The 21,498-nt window shown below is 37.4% G+C and overlaps 1 long non-coding RNA gene across 7 annotated transcripts in view; it reads right to left on the reverse strand.

Annotated features, from left to right (window-relative positions):
• Positions 1 to 21,498, reverse strand: part of LOC142599508 (uncharacterized) — a 53,445-nt gene that overhangs the window by 8,235 nt on the left and 23,712 nt on the right. For 3 of the 7 annotated variants that reach the window (XR_012833061.1, XR_012833059.1, XR_012833063.1), the window contains exon 1: positions 13 to 14,521. This is a non-coding gene — a long non-coding RNA (uncharacterized LOC142599508). Of the gene's footprint in view, positions 1 to 12; positions 14,522 to 21,498 lie in introns of those variants that run through there. The other 4 variants (XR_012833067.1, XR_012833062.1, XR_012833064.1 and 1 more) reach the window with 4 other exon arrangements.

Genomic DNA, 21,498 nt, shown 5'->3' on the forward strand with positions numbered 1-21,498 from the left:
TGCAAACCATACCTTGGGCTGTGATCTACTAATGACAAGATTGCCACTAGAAATCACATTTCCTCTTTGCAGCTTTTTCGTCATTTATTGCAAGGTGCTGCACTCAGCTTGAAATCAAGTAGAGACACTTGGGATGTCTGAAAAGGAAACAGCTAATTATAGAGCAGCTACACATGCAAGTAACAGGGCAAAGAAGTTAATTTTATAAGCAAAACCAAAATACTATTGAAATCAGTCAGAAATAACTCATCCAGCTATTGTCGCGTAGCAATTTTATAGCAGGTAAGAAGAAGAACATGCAGAAGGACTGAAAAAAGGTTTAATAGACACAGGACAGGCTAGACATAGAAAGGTAGACTGTGTATATTTTGAATCATTACCCATCATAAATTTGTAATAAAACAGGATGATTTCTAGAGTAATAACCTTAGGCAAGACATGTATGACCCAGAAAAAAGTCTTTAAATGGTTCTAAAATTACCCTATTTTACTTGTCTGGTAATTCTGCGAGTAGTATACTTCCAATAGAGAAAACAATGGGACATTTTCTAGCCTTTTATTATGAGTTGGATTCAGCCCATTGAATCCTGTAAAATCAATAGATTTTAGGTAAGCTACAATAAAAAGAAAGGTTTAGAGAAAGATTATGAATAAAAATAATACTTGAGACCAATCAACACTGAATGTTCATTATTAAATAGCTACCAACTGCTTGCGATTGACCTCTGAAGTTAGAAAAGACAGCTGAATAAAGTTAAATGATAAGAAAAGTAAGAAATCTGAATAGATGGAAAAAGAGGGTTCCTAGGATGGTCCAGGGAATAGAAAGAAGATTTAGATGAGGCTTGCTTAATTTAGCAAACCAGATGCTGAGAAATGAGTATACACCAGAGAAGACAAAGAGCTAGTAAAGCTGAAAAACCAAAGTTCGCTCAAGAATTATTAAAAAAAAAAAAAAAAAAAAAGTCTTGGGTAAGATTAAACTGGAAAATTAGAAGGTTTCTAATTGCCAGAGAAATAAGATAGAAAGTTAACTACTTTTAAGATCAAACTGGATAAATTTCTGAAAGGAATTATATGATGTGGTTGCCAGTAATAGCAAAGAGCTGTTACCCAGGAGGTCATAGCTGCTCCCCATTACCCAGGACATCCTTTCTTATCTCATGTCCTTATAAAACAGAGGCCTGTCAGCACTGGTTGGTATTCCACAAACAGAAAAAGAGGCTAAATTTGTCAAATGCACTTTAGAAGTAAATTATCCACTGCAAATTATTCACTAGTTTTATTATTCTATAACTCATGTAGTGAATGAAATTAATCTAAAATTAATGAATACTCTTAGTAGGACTAAATTAAAGATTTGTGGTTAAGCACTCAAATGACACACATCAGATTCTCAAAGAACGCTGGCTACTGTTTAGTTCTCTGACATCGAGATTTTGCAGTTTTCTCTTTTTTTTCTGGGACACATATTTTCCACCAAGAATTTATGTAAAAATTTCTGAAGTTAAAATATACTTTAAAAGTAAGAACTGCTGGCTCCAAGACCTGTGTGTATTGATACATCCTCAAGGCACTCCAGTGACCTAGCATCCAGCCCTTCTCATGAAAGCTATCGATATATGATAGAAACAATATTTATGTACATGTAAAGTTGTAGGGAAACGTCTAATTTGTGATCCCGAAGTTGCAGATAAACAAACACAATCGTCTTATTTATCAGTGGAAATTAAGGAGAGAGCATCAATAATGGAAAACACTAAATGTTGTGGCAAAAGCAGAGACCACACGAAATCAACCTGGAGATGCCTGCAGATAGATATAAAAATGAGAAATAGAAACTCTATATTCTAACTTAAAGGAAAGATCCAGAAGGTTCCTTCCAAAAAAGGATCTGAAAAATGCTCAACCACTAAACAAAGAATATCCAAATGTATACAAAATAATTAGTAGGTGGCTGAAAATTAGAGAAAAGGCAAAAGGAATACAAAGCAGATTGATTGTAAAAACTTCAGTTTTGAGATGGAAAACCAGAATGTTGTTAGTAATACAAGAAAGCAAAATCTCTTCCGCAGTGGATGTTTTCCATTTTCTTCCCCAGCTTTCAAAAATTTTGAACAAAAAATGCATATATAAGATGGTTTTGTTTTCAACCAAATGTTGGGTGAACCACAAGTGAAAAAAAAAGTACTTATTTTCAGGCTATGAATCTGAAGTATCACTTTGAATGGAATTGATGGCGGAATGAAGGAAGATAAACTGGGATCAGAGAAGGATGCTGAAGCTTAATGAAGGGTCTGTTTCTCATCACACCTGGGGATTTATCACAGCTTCCTATGAATTTACTAAATAGGGGATTCAGCTACAGGATTGGGGGTGGAGGGTTGGAGTTCAACGTTTAGCTATAATTAATTGATAGAAGAGCTTTCAAGGAAAAGTTTTATTTTATTTACTTGTAATTTTTCCTTATTTTCTTTGTGATTTGGTTCTGGTTTACTCATTGTGGTATACAGATAAGAAATCATCAGTTTGGTCATGCTGTTGATGAGAATGATATGACTTTTTGTTTCATTTGCTCCTACCACCAGCCACATGCTTGCTGTTGATACCGTTCCTGTATTTTGTTCAAGGATGGTTCAAGATATTAAGAAGATATCAACAGCCCTAGAAGCAGGAACAGAGGCCGTGTATCGGGTACATGTCCCAAAGATTCATTCAGTCTGCTTCTCCCTCTTTCCAAGCCAACAGTTGTTTATATTCTTGCAAAGCAGCAGAAATTTGAAAGGCCCCTTACTGAAATATGTCACAGAACAGCCTTCGGGCAGTAGCTGAGACATCCCAGAGAGCTCTGACTGCCTAGAAGCTAGATCCCATATTTCCTGGGGTACCATGTTTTTTTGCATGGCCACTCTTTTTTTTTTCACAGAGCTCATTCCCAGCGTTATGTGGTGTTCACGATCCAGACCAAACTCCAGGCGTGCAGGTGTGAATCACTGAAACGAGCATGGGCACGCTACAGGTAGCCAGATTTCCCCGTTGTCCAAATCTTCTGAATCTGCACAGCCCACAGGCAGCCAAATGGAGAAAGCGGAAGAGTCTACCCTTAGTCAGAGATACTTAATTTACAGTGATTTACCTTTAAAATTAATTATCCATTTGCAGATACGGCTCTTTGTGCTCTATTGTTTACACTTATAAATTAAAAGGATTCTTTACCTGGCTAGTTTAAGTGATGCTACAGCTCTGCAAGTGGAGCAACACAATCAAAAAGAGAGAGAAGGAAATAAAACCTTAACAGAGAAATGAGTCCCCTTGTTTCCTGTGAGAGAAGAGAGAGGGAAGTTAAGGTGCGGGTCATTTGCAGATTTAGTTTTGGAGCTCCTTGGGAGGTACTCAGCTACAGCTAAAATGGCTGCCATTATAAAAACTTGGGTAGATGAGATGCATAGTAGATAAAGTGGTAGCCAGTGTCTCCCTTGGAGCACTTTAACAACTCGGTTTGAATTCGTAAGCGTTCTGATTGTACATGTGCAAATGCTTCCATATAAAGGTTAGGCACCCATTGTTATTGCAGCGTCTGTTAAAAAAGATAGCCATATCGGTTGCTAGGAGATGGCAGACTTCTCCTGCAGAAAAATCACTCCTGATAAAAAAAATGATTTTGCATAAAGACCCTCTTAAATATAAATATCTTTGACAGCAGCTATTATTATTCACTGAGTTCCTTCACAACTGAATAAATGGCAGAAAAATATATTATTTGAATACCATTATGTCCTAAAGTGTTAAATAGATTTTTCCTCTCTTTTCTCCCCTCCCTTTTTTTGTTATTCCCAAGTGATATTTGCTTCCAGCTAAAATTGCTGCCTTCCTTTTTCTATAGACCATTCCATGAAAGAAACATTTGGAGAACTGAGCTCAAAAATTGAACTCGCTTCTCTTCCCTTCCACCGTAAAACCAGCTTTGCTTAAAACGAATTGTACAGTAGGATAAACACTTTATCGGGAAGGAACTTAGATGCAAAAAGATGAAAAAAAACCTGCAGCAAGTCTTCACAAATGGATGGCTGGGAGAAGGCAGGTGGGAGGCTGTGCCTCATGAAAGCAACCAACCATCCCATTTCATTTCAATAATGTTTGTAATTTTCTTCCTACTGGGGTGGCTGGAAGTACAGCTGCCCTATGTTTGTGTCCATGTGCCCAGCTTTTGGTGAAAATGACCCTAACAAATAAAACATGAAACAAACGATATACTTGCTGTTTTAAACTTGTGTAGTCAATAAATGAAACAATAATCTTTTCTAATTTGGTGTGTTCAGACTTGCTATTGTGGACATGAGAACTCCCCAGCTGCAGAACACAAAGGCACGCTGCCTGCACAATATGGGGTTCCAGCAGCTGTGCCTTCCATTGACCGGAGCTGGGAGAAATGTAGATCAAATACCGACAATAAGAGATCGATGTTGTAAATATTAGCATGAGAAAGAGTGCACCAAACTCTGAGTGTGTCCTTTTTTTGTGTCTGTGGCTGTAATAAAGTTTCTCGAGAATTTTGCATGCAGGGGGGCGTGTGGGCGTGCGCATGTGTGTGAAGTGCCTCGGAATCAGGCAGCAGCATGTTTCCTTGTACAAATATTGACAGGAATCCTTCGGTTTATTTGGAAATTTCCCTGAGAAAGCTGCAACAATACGGTAATACCTCTTCACTACTTTTCACACAGTTGTTTCAACTGTTGGCACCAGGAAATCCTTATTGTTTTAATCAATTCCACTTGGAGCGATGACATGTTTCTTTTTTTCTTTTAGTGACAGACACGGTGCATTTCCTCGCACAAAGTTCTCATGAGAGACTTTCGTGCTGTGCTCAGTATATCCAACAGCATTTGCCAGAGGGCTGAAAGAAGGGGTGACTATTTTTCCCCTCTCCTGTTTTTCATCCTGATACTTTATGCTCCATTACTGCACTTTCAAATTTACAAATGACCCTGAGAAAAGCAATGGGACTACTGTCAACGGTTATAATGAAACATCTGAGGAATATTTGGAAGATCTGGAGTTGTTCACTTAGCGAAGCTTTGAATTTAATCTTGATTCTGCCTTCCTCCTCAATCTCCTTTCTACCGCTTACACTTGAACAAAACCCATACACTAATGCTTTAAATACATTCTTTAGTGCTTTGCATTAATTACAGACTTGATTAAAGTTATTAAGGCAATTGGAATGTAATATGTGTGTACCCAAATAATATACTATGATGAATGTTATTACAGCATCATACTTTGCTCTGCAGTTGGGTATAACATATAGCACAGACAGAAAGGAGAGCTAAGAACTGTCTTCTCTTAAGGTATGCGGAGAAGGACTCAGTCTCGGTCACTGTGCTGGTGACAGCGAGAAATACTCCGTTTCCACTGCTCAGAGAACAGGCAGGCAGGACCCTCTCTCCCTGTTCCCACAGACCCCAGGCAATGAAGGAATTCACCACCCGCAGCACTCATGTCAATGTTTGGGACCAACCCAGAAAATGCACTTGTTTGCATAGTGCTATATGAGTTCATCACCCTGCATAATGAATAACTGTGCAAAATAAACATTTCTGACTCCAAACTTTTACAACTTAACACATGCCCTTTAAAGAGCTTAATTGCAGCAGCTGCACATCCACTGATCTGCTGCAGCTTATCTGTTTTGACATCTTCTCCATTCTTTTTTTTTTTTGCCTTGATCAAGTAAATTTGTAGCTTCCAAGCTTCATTCAGTTAAGTATTGCAAGGCAAACAAAATTTTGTGCTTTCTGAGGTTGTTTTTTTTTTTTTCCCATTTCTCCTCTTCTTCCATGATTGAGACTTCCTGTTTACCTCTCATAGACCTTGGCATCATCCTTCAGTCCCAAACTTCCTCTTTCTGTGCCATCCTGTACCACTCCAGGCAGCAAAAACTTTGACATCAGCTGTAACGAAGGTGGGATTAAAGTCCAAATTTTATTTGTTTCACAAGGCTCGAGCCTATAAGTTGTTGAATGCATTTTGTTCTCATATTGATGCTTGAGCATAAGTGGCTGCACCATGGCTCACAGCTCTGTAGTTGAGGCACAAAATGCACTAGAACCGTCTTTTCCTGTTTTGCTGGTGCAAAAACAACGTGGGCATCTGACGGAAGTAGCAGTAAAGCATATTTTGGTTTCTGAAAAGATGCAGGTATGACATGGAGCATACAAATGGTTGGATTGCCTTTTTTTTTTTTTCCCCCCCAAACTCTGAACTCATTTCTCTGTTTTGAACAGGACCGGTCTTAAAAGTAGTTTTCAAACAGAGAGTTCAAGGAGGGAAAAATCATTACTGGCACTTAGACCTTGCAATAACATAACAAAACTGTATAATTCTTCCATTCTACTAAGTTATGAACCATCACAGGGTAAATGCCTGAAGATAGCTATTTTTAAAAACAGTCATAATTAACCATCTTATCTGGGGCAAATGCAAGGCCTAATCCCCTAAAATACTGTCTAAGAGCAAATACCTATATTTATAAACAGTGGAGACCATAGTCATTTTCCCTGAAATTCTTCCAAAAGAGAGAACTATGTGAGTGTTAAGTTATTATAGCTGCGTTGCAAGACTAATCAGGACCTTTTTTTAAAAGTTTAAAAACTGAAAAAAAATATTAAAGCGTGCATAGAACTTTGTGTATTTGTAAGACTTAAATTCAACAGTGAAAAACATACAATAAATACAATGGGGAAAAAACACAATATATCAGGAAAAATACCTACAGACGTAAAGATTACCTTCACTTTTTTGGGTTTTTGGTTTTTTTTAAATGCACATAAATTAATTGCTGCTTCATATACAGAAGCAACTTTGGACAATGGGACTGTGACTGTAAAATGCTGTTGAAATAGAACTTGGTGAGACCTCTCCGTGTTAAGCTTCAAAACCTTTTTTTCTGAAATAACTTTAAAAAATAAAGAAAAGAAGAAACAACTCTAGACATCCAGGAAATACCTGGGTTTGTGTTGTAGTTAATCATGAAAATTAGGAAACACATTTTAAGCTGTCTTGAACTACAGCCCATATGACTATGATTGATAGACATTTAGCTCTTATGTCACTGGTATTTAATGCCTGTTCTCTGACTAATATATGCACATAGCTGGATAGGACACAGCTGGGCGCACGGCTGAGTACAGCACAAAACTTTCAAAGTGTTAGGGATGGTAAAATTACCTTTGACTTCAGTGGAATAGGACATACTTCATTATAATAACTGACTTGCAACATTTTTGACATTTATCCCATCCATCTCTTTAAAAACACACCTAATTAGCTGAACTTGATCCAGACAACTTTTAAATATTACAATAAAAATAAATAAATCCCCTGATATTCCCATTTTACTAGCAATAAATAGAGAAAAGTCTGAATTTAAATGCTAGCTTTGACCCCCTGCTCCTGGCACAAAGTTAATGTGAAAAAAAAAAAAAAAGAGAGAGAATCCAGTATGTCTTTTATCAAAAGTCAATTCAAAGCTCAATATAAAGTTCAAACCTTTTGCAGCATACATTATCATTAAGATGAAATATTTAGTGGCTCTGTATTCCGGTCATCTTTTGACAATAACCTACAATGTCTCAGAGGTGGCGGGTGCTGGAGAATTCAGTCAATTATTAAAGAATATCTCATTTTTCAGGAAGAAGGTCTGAAAACTGCTAATTTGTATTAGCATGCCATCGATTAAATGGCACCTTCCATTTTAAAGTCCTGAACAAATTCCATAAACATTAAAAATTTTAGCTGCTTTGAATCTTTTACAGTAGCTTTATAAAATCTTGAAACATTGTTATTTAATAGCCATCCCCATCTCTTGCCCCAGTGAATGGGTATAACTCTTTGTCCTGTGGACAATAGGAAGTCACATTTTTGGACTTCATGAAATGTTCTTCAGAGATAAGCTTGTCACAAATTATAGCTACTAATAATGTTTCAGGCTTCCCTGTGTGATAGGGATTGCAAGGTGAACACAAGGTTGGAGTAAAATTAAAGTAGAACTGCTCTTACACTTTTTTCAGATTAAAATCTCACTAATATTTAATATTTGAATTTAAGCAAATGTTTAAAAATTAAAGCTCTTGTGATTATTAAATGAGCTTTAACGCAAAATGGAAATTGGATTGCTAAACATCCCAATGCATTCACATGGATATGCACACAGGAGATGTCACATTTTGGAAAACATTTGCCAAGAAAAAAGCTTTCAAGGGCTTATTTTTGTTTGAAACTCTTCTCACAGAGTTAACTCACACCACATACACAAAAAAATACTTCTCCATGGGGTTTTAGAACATCAGTCCAAGCAAAAAGCACTCTGAGACTTTCAATGTCATCATCATATGTTGTGTTACATTTCCATGAGACTTTACCATCCAAATAGGATTAGGCTGATCTGGTACCAATGAGTAAGATTTCTGAAAGAACGCTACCACGTCTCATGTCCTCTGTTACCAGCCGTGCTTACAAAGAGTGTCTTCTCCATGAGCAGTCCCACTCCAATCAGCAGGCTCAACTGTGACAACGAGCCGTAACTGGAGCGGGTGACGGTACAGTCGTGCCGTGGTAGGAGAGAGCAGTGGGAAAACCTCCGTCTCCGAGAAGTACGTCTCAGGTGTCTCTGGCTGTGAAGGAAAACATAACCTTGGACACCTTTGCCGGATCTTCTGATGAGCATCAAGGGCTGTGTGAGCTGAACATGGCTCCATCGTCTCATTCATTCCCTTCATCTTTCTTTTCTGTCATGCCACAGAGAACAAAAGAGTAGCTATTTTGTACTTGCCCGAATGGAAAGTTCTGGATAACACTTACACATTCCACACTTGAGAAGATAGACATAAATTTTAAGAAAAGATCCTTTCTATAAACATTTCCACCTGAATATACGTAGAGCAAAACATTAACTGAAAAGGATGTGAATGAAGATGAGGTAAACTTAAAAAACCAGCTGCACTAACAATGGAAAGCTTCTTTTTTCTTTCTCTTTTTTCTCTTTTTTTTTCTTTTAATTTCCTCTCCTCTGGCAATAAGGTTCCAGAGAAACCAGCTTCACAGAAAATGAGCAAGTGAACAAGTGCCTAGTGACTAGGCGCTACACTGGAAATAAGGACTGCCCAGATGACATCTAATGCCATTTTGAGCCTGACTTCACAGAGGAAATGAACCCTTTGATTAATATTTGACTGACTCTGTTTCCTTCTCTTCAGTGATATTTTTTAGTCTGAGATAGTAAAATCCAGATTGTTGTGGCAACTGTGAGAACAAATTAGTCAGTATTTATAAATCACTTGGAAGAAAAAGTGCTATTGCTGATAATTATGAAATTGGATGAAGTCAGCAAAACATGTTGCATAGGAAACCAGTTGTTTCCTCTTCCTTTATATCTCAAAGTTGGAAACACAGAACTGCAGTAATCTATTGGTGATGCCGCGATGTAGGCTGTAGTACTCCAGTCAAGTTTGTTGGATTCCATACTACTACCTGACTGTTCACATAATTTTGCCTTTCTGGTTTTGTAGGAATGTGAGGACAACAACTGACTCATTTGCAGAAAATGTCAACAGTCTGAAAACTTTAATAAGTTTCCCTTTTTCTCACAGCCACCTAAACTGCGGAAGAAATAATACTGTATGCTTTGGTCTTGAAAAAATAAATCAGATGATTCCCGGCTTCTTAAGTGTATAATTCACACCTCAGCTAACCCATATTATCTTGAAAATACCAGCACTTGATTGTGTGGAATTGAGGGTAAAAAACTATTGGAGAAGGGAAGCCTCAGGGATAAGCTTCCCCCGGAGCCAACCAGCCGCACCTGCGCACATACACGTACACACATAAAGACCATGCTTCTCACAGCGGAGTTTTGTTTTGTTTGCATTTTATTTAATTTTATTTGATTCTATTTTATTTTACTTTATTTTTACAGTTAAACTGAGGTTTGCATGCACAAAATTACAATAGTTCTTTCTTAGTTGCTTGGTGAATAAGGGCCACTGTTTGTATGTTTGGTCTTGAGTGACAAAACATTGGTACTAAAACATTTAAGAATAAACACTGGAAAGAAAGAATAAGTTTTTGGTTTTAAACATCTGGTTTAAAGTGATATGAGGGAGCGAAATTAAATTTAATAATCTCTCTTCCTTCCTCTGCTTTTGAAATCATAAGACAATGTGGTAGGACATGTGTTTCAGATCTAGTGTGGTATTTTCAGATGTAGACAATTCATTATCCGTGGTTCTCCTTTTCTGCATAAACCATGATTTTTCTAAGTACAAAATTGTCTGCTAAATTGTCCCCAGGTTACACAACACAAAACAGCATTTGTGTATAATAAGGCATTACCTCCACCTGCTAGAGACAGTGTTTATTCTGCACACTTTGTTTTCTCTGTTGGATTGCGGCCAGCGAACTCAATAGTTTGTTGGAAAGCAAAGGATCTTACATGTCAAATTGTCCAACTTATTTTACATAAGCTTAATCAACTGTCAGCCCTTTTTCAAGGGAGTAGAAGGGAGGTTCATCCATGCTTTGCAATGGATATTTCTGCAGTGAAAAATTCATTTTTAATGTCTCTGTCATATCGTAACTCACATATGTGTGTATGCTTAAATCAGGCCACAGAGCGTGAGCCGATTTAGACACCCAGCCACAGGACTTCTGCACCCACATTAATCACGCACTTGAAAATGCTCGTCAGTTGTGCCAGCCACCTGCTCGTTCAGATTTGCACAATGTTTTCTGAACAACTTTGATTATACCTGTGCCCATCTTTATGCCCATAGCTGTATGCCTCAGGGCATCACCCCTTCTTGGACCAGTAGATCAGCCTCATCAGGAGACCTTTACCACACAGAAGCTAAATCTTTTGACTGACTGTCCATTTAAATCAGTCAGTTGAGTACAAAGCAGCAAGTCACATAATAACATTTTTTCTTTCATTTGCAGGACAGAACTGTGCTTAATTAGGCATTTAAGAGAGACTTAACTTCTACAGTTCTCACCACACATGCTATTTTCAAGCAGCTCAATGATCTGAAACACCAATTAGTTTCAATTCACACCTATTATCCTCCTTTACTTCACTGTTAATTCAAAGTCCAAATTTCTCTCCTTGTCACAAAGTGATAATTTTCTCTTTTTGTAAGTGTTTCATCAGAACTTCTGAAAACTATAATGCCAAATGCCATTACTTAAAACTTCATATGGAGGCCGTATACCATTTGCCAAGTTTCCTATTTTCATGTTTTTATGCCCAGCATATTCTCTTGCTTTCCCTCCATTAATAAATGTATTGTTTCAACTCCCTTGAAACATATTCTCTCTTCAACATTCTTCTTCCTAAACCAGTTAGAGATTTTTACAGGACACCATAGTGATATCGTCGAAAGGGACTCATATGACTGCAGTCTCATAAAACCCTGCAAATAAACATGCAATAAAAATTAAAGCAGAAAGGATGAAACATCAGGTCTTCCCCTGTCTCACACATCACAAGCCATTCTTCAGTAACACCAGAAAAACACTCAATGCTTAATACAAAAAAACCCAGAAGCCCTCAAAACCTACATTAGTTAAGGATGCCTAAAAAACCCAACACCTCCATTATTTATCATTTAATTTTTAGATCACTGATATTCACCAGTCAATAGTCCAAAGGATGAGGAATATTCTTAGCCAGGTTTTTACCATATGTGCTTACCAGTCCATAAAATCAGCGATATCTACAGCTCTATGGGCATACCTTATGGTAGTCCCTTAATTGTTCCAAATATTACCATTACTTAAAGCTGAAAGTAGCAGGGGGAATAACTTATTCCTTAAGTATGCCTGTTGTCTGAATGTCTTTTCTGGAACTTAAATCAGGTCACACTTAGTAGAAGAATCAGAAAAAACAATCAAGTATCAACATAAGCACTTTAAAAATGCATTTGTAATCACTACATCCCATTATTTTTTCCTTTTGAAAACTAATGCTCGTAAATTCTGACACCTGATTATCTTAGTGGCCCATATTAACTTTTTAATAGTTTGTTCTACAGAATCATAAAATTGTTCAGCTCTTCCCTAGTTTGTGAATTATTATTTTGAATTTTGTGAGAAATATAACAAGTGGGATGATGTTTCAAATCTCCTGCTGATGAGTTGACAATACAGAATTACCTATCAGTACCAAATACCTATCCCTCTATATACAGTACAAAGTTACTTATCTGTGCACCTGCTGATGTTCTTTCATACATACTGCCTATAGAAAATTAGCATGTTGCATATACTGCTTCCAGCTACTGCAAAACAAAAAATCAGTTAAACATTAATCTTTTCAGTTAAGCTGCAAATGTTGCTCAAAATTTGTTGGAGTTCTTTCTCAGTCCAGCCCACCACCAAATCTCTACACATTTCACATCTATCTGACAAGTTTTACATGTGATTCTCTTTATTATGGTGTCAGACTGCATTAAAATTTATTGTGTTTGTATTTAAAAGAACAGGGGTTTGTCCAAAAAAGTGGAGAGACAGTTCTACCCTTGATGATGAGATATTCAGAAAAACATGATGTGAATCTGTTGGTTTGGCTGGAAATCTGGAACTACCTCTGATATGAACTATGGGCATGTCTTATTTTGGCACAAATGTAAACTTCAGTTTATATGTATGCATGCTATATGCTACTGCCAAACAAAATATCTCCAAGCTTAGTCTTATAAGTCTCCTGCACGCTTGCAGTCAAATGTACATATGAAAATCACTCAAAGGAAAAATTGAATTTTCCCTCGTATCAGCAGCTGAGAGCTCTAGCATATGTACAAGGGTCAAAATTTGCAGGTAACTGTGTTAGAGACACAAATAACCTCAACACCAGATGAAATCTAAAAGCCAGGCCAGAATACATCCAAGATGGACTATCCACTTGAGACAGTTTTATTTAGATTTATAGAAATACCTTCTCATACTCATTTTCTAAAATGGAAAGGCTAGACAGTGCAGAGTAACAGCAAAGCATTCAAGCCCAAAAAAACCTGTTAAACGAAATGGTCCTTCTTCATGTGTGAATTTGCACAGACACTCCACAGCATTTGAAGACATCAAAACAAGGCAAGGATAAATCTTACCCACAAATTTAATTAATAAACTTCATATTTGTATAATGGCAGTGAACAAGGATTAACCAAAAGCAAGCAAAGCACAGCCATAAGTCATAACCATGTCCCTAAACCAACGAGAAATATAACTGTGCTTGCTTTGCCAAGGGTTAATTCTGGATATCTCAACAGCACATTTTCTAGAGATTTTTGCTCCAGATTGCAGTTAAATCTGGCCTATCACCAGGGATTCAGCCTCTCAAAATTGAGGATGTTCAACCTCTAAACAGTCACAAATGCTCAGCTTTTCATCTACAGTTCCTATCAAATATAGAAACATCTTTCATATGTTTAGTTTTTACACAGATTTCAGTACTCCTCAAACTTATTTTAAACCATTTCATAGCTATCCTTCCTGCCTGTTAAACACATCAAGTGCTTCAGTGCCAGCTGGTGTCAGAAAAGAAAGTCTAAAAACAAAAAACATACTGCTGGCTGTCTTCTATCCTTGCTGGCACCCACTGCTTGAAGACAGATTAAAACACTACTTGTAGCTCTTCTAGCTTTCCTCAGATACCAGAATCTTACAGTGGGGGGAGGCAATTAACAATACCACTCTTTGGCAAGGGGCATTTTCTGAGTTCCTTTCCTCAGTTCTATTATGACCTCTAATCTGATCCCCTTCTGTTTGCAAAACAGCTTTCTATGCAGAAAACTTTTTTTTTTTTTGAAGTTCCAGTGAACTTTTTTTTTTTATTCTATTCTGGTATAACCAGTCAACAGAAGAAGAAAAACAAATTGCCTTTATATTGTGCGCATTAAAAACTTCCAGCAGACTTGTGCATTCAATGGGGTACTGCCTCCACCTTCCCTTCCAGCTCCCTCACGCTCTTTGTTCCCTCACAAAGACCAGGCTCCAACTACCTTATTTACCTCCCTGCTCACCACAAGTGTTGGAAGAGATGCTAAACTTCACCACCACATCAGATGAGACAGAAGTATATGGTTCAATGTGTACAAGAGTATCATGGCATTCAGAGAAAAAGAGAAATTACAATAACTAGGAGATATCTCATTTACTCCATACATTGAACTTGTTTCTTTTGTTGAAACCATAATTTCTTACAGTCAGTGTGACAATTTACCTACAGGTAGGAGGTTTTGTACATACAAACATTTCGAAAACACTCAGATTAGCAGTTCCATTGGCTTTAATCGGTTCCATTTTGTGGAGCACCTTTAAATGAAGACTATGCATTTTAAAATCAATTCCTACAGGACTGGACTGTTAAGCAGTAGTGGTATGAAGATTTTAATAAAGTAATTATTTATTATTTTCAGTTATTATTTCATACCACAATTGTATTATTTAAAAAAAAAAAAAAAAAAGATGAGAAGTGAATATATTTAAAAATATATGCAATACTAATCTGATTAGAAGAACAAGGTCTGATTCAGTCAATGTTAATCAAATTTGTGGGAAAATGTCAAGAGATTAGAAATTACAGTATGTGAGTCTCCTAAGTCTACCTTCTAGTAGTAAAATTGGAAGATCTACATCTAATGTAGTAATTATTTTTAATACAAGTAAAGTGCACTTTTCTTTCAGTAAGATGTTTGCTATCAGAATTAAAATATCCCTATTGCTGCTACTTTTAAGCAATACCTTACATTTTTCACAAAATGCACTGCAAATAAGTTTATAAATAACATTGATTAAAATAGTTGGAGCTGCATAAAAACATCAGTTCATGTAACTCTGGTGTTCATGACTACTACTTTTATGAGACACAGAAGCATTTTTTACCTATAAATAAATGTTTTAAATGAAAAATTCAACCCAAAACATTATTAAAACTTTAAATCCAATGTCTTTGGTTATTATTCATTGTTGGAACAAGAACAATAGTAAAAACTTCCATTGGCTATGCCCGTACTGGCAGACAGTATACGAACCAAACTAATAACCGCTTTGCAAGCAATAAATTTTGAACTTACATAATAATAGCCGTTTTGCAATTGCCCTAGTAGAACTGCAGTTGCTTCCAATATCAAAATTTCTGGATAGAGCAGAATACTTCTACACTTTATGGCTCAGTTCCATCTAAAGCTAACTCTAAATACTCTATCCAAATTAGCAGAGTTAATATAATTGTGTTATAGAGATACTCCAGCCAGACTAACTTATCTTTCAGAGAAACCAGTTCCAGTATTTCTGCAGGCCAATTTACTGCACTTTGTAGACAAAACTAAGAGTGAGGTCCAAATAAGGATGCAGTCATCTAAAGCAAAATATAGGCCAGTGCAAAGTCCTGCGTACAAAATAGTAATTTCACATTTAGTTGCCACCTAACTGTCAGGACAATTAAACTTATATGGGCAAGAAAGAGCACACTCAAGCTTCTCAGCCTATTTTGCATCAAAAATCCTGAATTTCAGAGTATCAGAAAGAGAGCGAAGAAGGATGGGTCTATATCCTGGAAGTGAAAGCAGGTGGGAGGGACAAAGGAGTTCTGCGGCTCAGTCACCACTTCAGGGAGTCTTCAAGGAATCTTATAGTACTGGCTACAATATAAAAAGTCATTGCAAACCTACAAATTTAAGAAAATATGGTATAAATTATCTTCTGCTGTTTCCAGAAGTCATATGTGGACAATATCTCTTAGCAGTGGCTTCTCAGCTCTAGATCCTGAGTTGATGGAGGTGCCTACCTACAGCCCAGAGAGAGATAATAGAGGAGAAAGGTTTTCAAAATATATTACTGTACTCACTATTTTCTAATTCACAGTTCTGGAAGGCCTATGCAAAGCCAGGCAGACTCTCAGAGGCTATGTCTAAACAACTAATTAAGAAGAACTCCCAAGCTCCAAAGTCCACTTACATTCTCCGAGGTGGCCTTTCATGCAGATGACCATTCTCCCTCTTCGGTCCTGCTTACATTTCCTAGTTGCCAGTGATGGAAGTCTTGCTGCATAAGCACAGTTATCTTCATAAGGCACTTGGATCTCCCTGCACATTGTATGGGAATACTAGGTATCTAGTTCTGGCCCACCACATATCTGGACATCAAAATGGAAGAACTTCAGTGCCTAATTTATATATGCCTCAGTACCGAATCTAGACCCGTAAGTGGTTATATTGCATACATAGTTATATATAGTTGCAGCCAACTTCACAATCTTGCTGCATCTAAAGGAAACACTATAAATCTGCCACAGTCTGTAAAAATCAGCCTGAATGCCAATCTCAATCTGGTCATATAAGCAAAGATTAGAGTGCCTATTTCTGAGCCAGTTAAAATAAAGCAAAGGGGCACTCCACAATCACAGAGTAAGATAACACCAGTCCTGCAAATATAACTCAGGAGTTTAAATTCAAATTGTTCTGATCTAACTTCCAAAAATCATTATTAGAAAGTCTAAAAATTAAAAATTAAATATTTCAAATTGTAACTCAGGTCGAGAATGCTCAAGTGAGGATACCTTGATGAAAGTGGCAATGTCAAACTTTTATCAGCATGGTCTTTCATAAAACCTGTCTCCAAGTACATAAAGCAAAGAAATTCCAAACCAGGAACGATGCATTTCTTCCCCCCCCCCCCCGCCATCTTTTCATGTAACCCTTTCAACACTTAGAAAATGAAAACACATCTTATTGCAATAGCTGCTCACAGTTACTCATATTTTCTGTTGCTAAAAATATCCAGGTTTGACAGAATAGCTTAGACAGAATGTCAGATGATGCTGTATTTTGAACTAATCTTAAGGAAAACAAAGCTATTTCATCCCAAAATATTCGAGCAATTTACGAATGTGATGCATAGGTGATTGATTATGGCCCTGATATTACTGGCTACACCAATAAAAACAGCAAATCAAGACTTCGAACCCTTTCGAGACTGGCCCAAAAATCCATATGAAACTTTTTTTGAAAGAGATATTCAAAACTAAAAGTGTTAATCTGAAATAGTACTGTATAGATTTGATACAAAATCCATACATGTACCCAAATACAGGTTGATGCTTAGCAAAATCACTTTTTTAACAGTAAATATTTGCAAGAGATGCAAAATGCATGACTTTTTCTTACAGCACTCACTTAGAATTATTAACTTGTTATTTTTGGCTTGGAAATTGCTATATTTTGCGTGAATTAAGAAAATGTCCTTCCGCTCTACCTCATTCAATATTTTTCCATCAGTTTTAAATGCTAATATTCCCCTTTTGCAGAAGATTTTAGGTAAGGTTCTAGAAAAATATATTTAATTTTATGATCAACTGTAAAGTTCCTGCTTCTCTGAGACTGTTCATGTATAGATTATAAGCAAAACCAACATAACCCAGCCAGATTTAAAAACAAAACAAAGACATTTTTAACTTCTGTGAACCAGACTAATGACATAAGTCTAGAATGTTTTTGTCCCTGTTTCTAGGCACTACATGGTGCCAATGAGAATACAGTTTATGCCAATCTTAATCTGGCCATGGGAAAGAAACAGCCAAAGATATATAGCCAGAACTGTTTACGAGATAAACAAAAAGTTTACTGCTTCCCACATACTAGGGAAACAGTTGGATTACACATCAGCATCTGGTTGCTCCAGACAATACTACCAGGAAGTTAATGAAATTGGAACAAGGAAATTACCATGACTCGGCACTCCATAAAAAAGTGTAATTTATCATCAGTAAAAAAACAATGGGAGCTTTGCTGATAAATTAACAAAAGAAAATATAAAGGCTGTATTGCTGTGAAACAATAACTCATTTTTTTTTCTGGATAAATTAGCTCTGTTCCAAAAACTGATGTCACCTGAAATTAGAAAAACGGTCTCACTCTGATGTGAAATGGCGATCTTTTTGGACTACAACTAAGACATGAGACAAGGTGTTCATCTGAAGTTTCAAGGTACTCATGACACTATCTTCAAATGAAATCTCTTTTAGTTTTATTCTAAAGGGGTTTGATTCCACAAAGATTGGGAAACCAGAATACTACTTTCAGTATTTAGGAAAGTCTCACAAAAGGCAAAATAAGTGTTTCTGTTAAAAGAGTCATTTGCCAGGAATCAAATTTGGGCTGCCAGTTTGGTGACCAGCCAGGTGAAATATTCTGAAACTCTGGAATGTGGTTGCCTGAAACTTCCCCACTGGACAGCCTTCACTCAGTCCACACTGTGGAGTGTTACAAGATGTCTCATGTCAAAGTTTCTAAGAAACACTTTCCTTCAAAGCTGGAAAATTTCAGCTTTTGGGAATATGCTTTTGATTCTCTTTGGCCATTTCCATGATACATTTATCCCTGAGAAGGGTCTCAGTTATGGCACTACAACGGAGTAGACTATTTCCACTTCAGGCTCTTGGAGTGTCTTCAGATCACCAGAGCGTACCTGGGTGAGGGACAATACTTACCCGCTAGTTCTCACCCAGCAAGATTTTCCTAGGCTGGTCCCATCCCCATGCCACCGTCTGTCTGCCAGAAACCTGGCATGCCCGTGACCTACACGCAATCCCCTGTCTGACTTGTATCGGTAACTGCCAGCACTTCTCAACAAAAGGAGGAAACTTAGGCCATGGTCTGGACTCCTTATTCATAAGGCATATTTGTTCATGTGCCAAGACAGGATAGGGCAGCAAGGAGACACCCTACAGGCTCAGTCTTCTCCCACTAGCAAATTCAGCTTGCGTAAACACCTCTCAAAGAGAATGGTCCTATGTAGTGTACCTTCTCCATTATTTTTCATGCACATGCCTAAGGACACAGATGCCCCGTACCTGGCAGGACCCTCCACACGATCAATACGAATAGATCGCAGCAGCATGCAGAAACAGAGCTCTTTGGAGGGAATAAGGGATAAGACCACACGTATATATATGTTAAGGACAGAAAATTGAGTTCATGAGAGAAAATCACAGTTCTCTGGGAGTGTCTATTAGAAGACAAATATAAAATGAAATATGTTATTCTTTAAAAAAAAAAAATTAAAAATCCTATTGGTTTGTTGTTTTTTTTTTTCTGGAGCAAATGTTGTCCTTATTCTTGGTACCACTGAAGAACAGGCATTCGCTGCCAGCCCCCAAACTACATCCTCAATGTCCTTAGCCATCTGGAGATCATTCAGTAGCAGTAGACAGGACTCTTTCTTCCTCCAAGCAATGTCTACTCTAAAATTAGGCCTCAGTTTCTTCCAGGAAAGATGGGCAACATCACAAAAAGCCTCTTCTGTAAAGACCCTGCAAAGATATTCTCTAAATTAATGAATAGTGTTGTAGCACCTACAGTCTTTGGCTCTAAGCAGCACAGAACTGCACTAAAGAAAGACACGACAGGTGTCCCTCGGAGCTGACCTTCAAATCAAGACTGAGACCTCTCTTTCTAATTATCTAACTGCCCTAAGTAAGTGATTTCACTCCACAAGGGAAATTCCAGTGGGAAAATAGCACTCTCCAACCAAGGATCTTGCAGACCAGTGTTTTGCCTCTACTTACACCCAGCATGTGTTCCCCAAAATTGAGCTCATGGGCTGTTGGGGAGAAGTTGGGCTGTGGGAAAACTTGCTTCAGAGATGGTATACAGTTTGTCTGCAGAGCTCTTTTCTCAGACAGTTGTCAGTATGGAAAATAAGCTGTCATCAGATCCCTTGGCAAGTCAATGCATTTTACTAATCTGGCAGAAAAATACAGCAGAAGAAAACCTGACTAGTTTCCTGCCAGACTAGTAAGATGAATTGTCTTACTGCAAAAGCTGCCACAAGGGAAGGGGTGGAACCATATGGCTAGAAATTGGCACAGGGGTACAAAAGATTAAGGAGAAAGGATTGGGACTTCCAGCTTTCTTGGCAACAGCTACATCGGCCACTTACCCACACCCCGGGTACTGACATATTTCACAGCACAAGACAGTAAGTACTTTAGAGAATGTGCAGTTGATAAATGGCAAAGGGCAGAGGCATGCAGCAGCATTTCATTGAGCCACTAAAGTTCAGGGGCTCAGTCCTGGCCCTCCTGGAAGTCAGTGGCACAACTGTGGTGTTCTCCATCTGGTTAGGCTTACTATCCATCTATCTCATCAGAGGGTCATTGCAGTGTTTCAAAAACAATAGCCACTCAGAGGAGTACTTGTATATTGGATTGAAAGTATACAACTGCAGATAAAGGAAAAAACCACAACAACACAGTAGGATAGAAGTGCCTCTAGTATTTGAAGCTACAACTCTCCAGAAATATATTGTCTTATTATCAAAAATGCTGCTTATTGGTAAACTTTTACCAACATATTGTCACTCCATAAAATTAATACCCTGTGACTGTTCCCACTAAAATTGCAAGAATTTCCACTGTATAAAAGGCACGTGTAAGTCATTACATGATTTAAGCCACAGATATGAAACTCTCTAGCCTCGAAAATACAAACAGTAGCATTGTAACAACCCAGGAACTGTACTAAAAGTTAAACAATGCCTTTGGACATTAAAGATAAGACATAGAATAGGCTAACAAACTACACAGCTGATGAAAACAGTAGTGAATTGGAGACTTGAACAAAAAGCGTGAAAAGGAAGAACATCTGCAATACTGAACTACTGGAGGAAACAGAGGACAAATATCCCTGTTTCTTTAGCTGCAGTCTGTATCCCCACAACAGTTAAAACTGAATGCATCTAGGAGGTAGTACAGCCCAGCAGGAAAGTGTACAGAAACTGAGGATAATCATATGCAATTCTATAACCCCATAGTCAAAAATACTAATGCAATAGCTATATGGAAGAGGGCAGAACAGTTTTTTACTCCAAGTTGTCAAAAAAAACAGTGAAATATAGGAATCATAATCTTTTAGAGAGAAATATAAAGTGTCCTTGTTATTGAGAATGCTTTGCTGACAACTCAGTCATTACACATATGCTCACACATATTAAAGCTAGGAAGCATTTATTTAGACTGATTTCATGCATAAATTATTATAAAGTTTCTTAACAGCTATCTTTTCAGCAAATTCATAACTTCTGCTTCAACTGTAAGAGATCTTCTAGAAAGACATCCATCATACTTGTAAACATATAGTGCTAAATAAAGGAGAGCTAGGGAGGGAGCCCAGGCATTAGACCTGATCACCTATGTTGCTTAACTGTTATTTCAGTCCCTGGTTCTGTTTTGTGCTGCTCCAACTAATCATCTCCAGTACCATACCCCAAAACCACATGTAGTGCTACTCAGAGGATAACTTACTCCGGTGACCACTTGCAAAAGCAAAATGGAGGCAAAAAAGTTGAGAAAAGTATGTCAGAATTTAAGTAAATTCTTTTTGTCATCAAAAAGAATGAAAAATTAATAAGGCAAACATTATTTCAAAATGACAATTTTAATACAGTAGC

The sequence above is a fragment of the Balearica regulorum genome, chromosome 1, assembly GCF_011004875.1.
Source record: "Balearica regulorum gibbericeps isolate bBalReg1 chromosome 1, bBalReg1.pri, whole genome shotgun sequence".
In the NCBI taxonomy this organism is placed as follows: Eukaryota; Metazoa; Chordata; class Aves; order Gruiformes; family Gruidae; genus Balearica; species Balearica regulorum.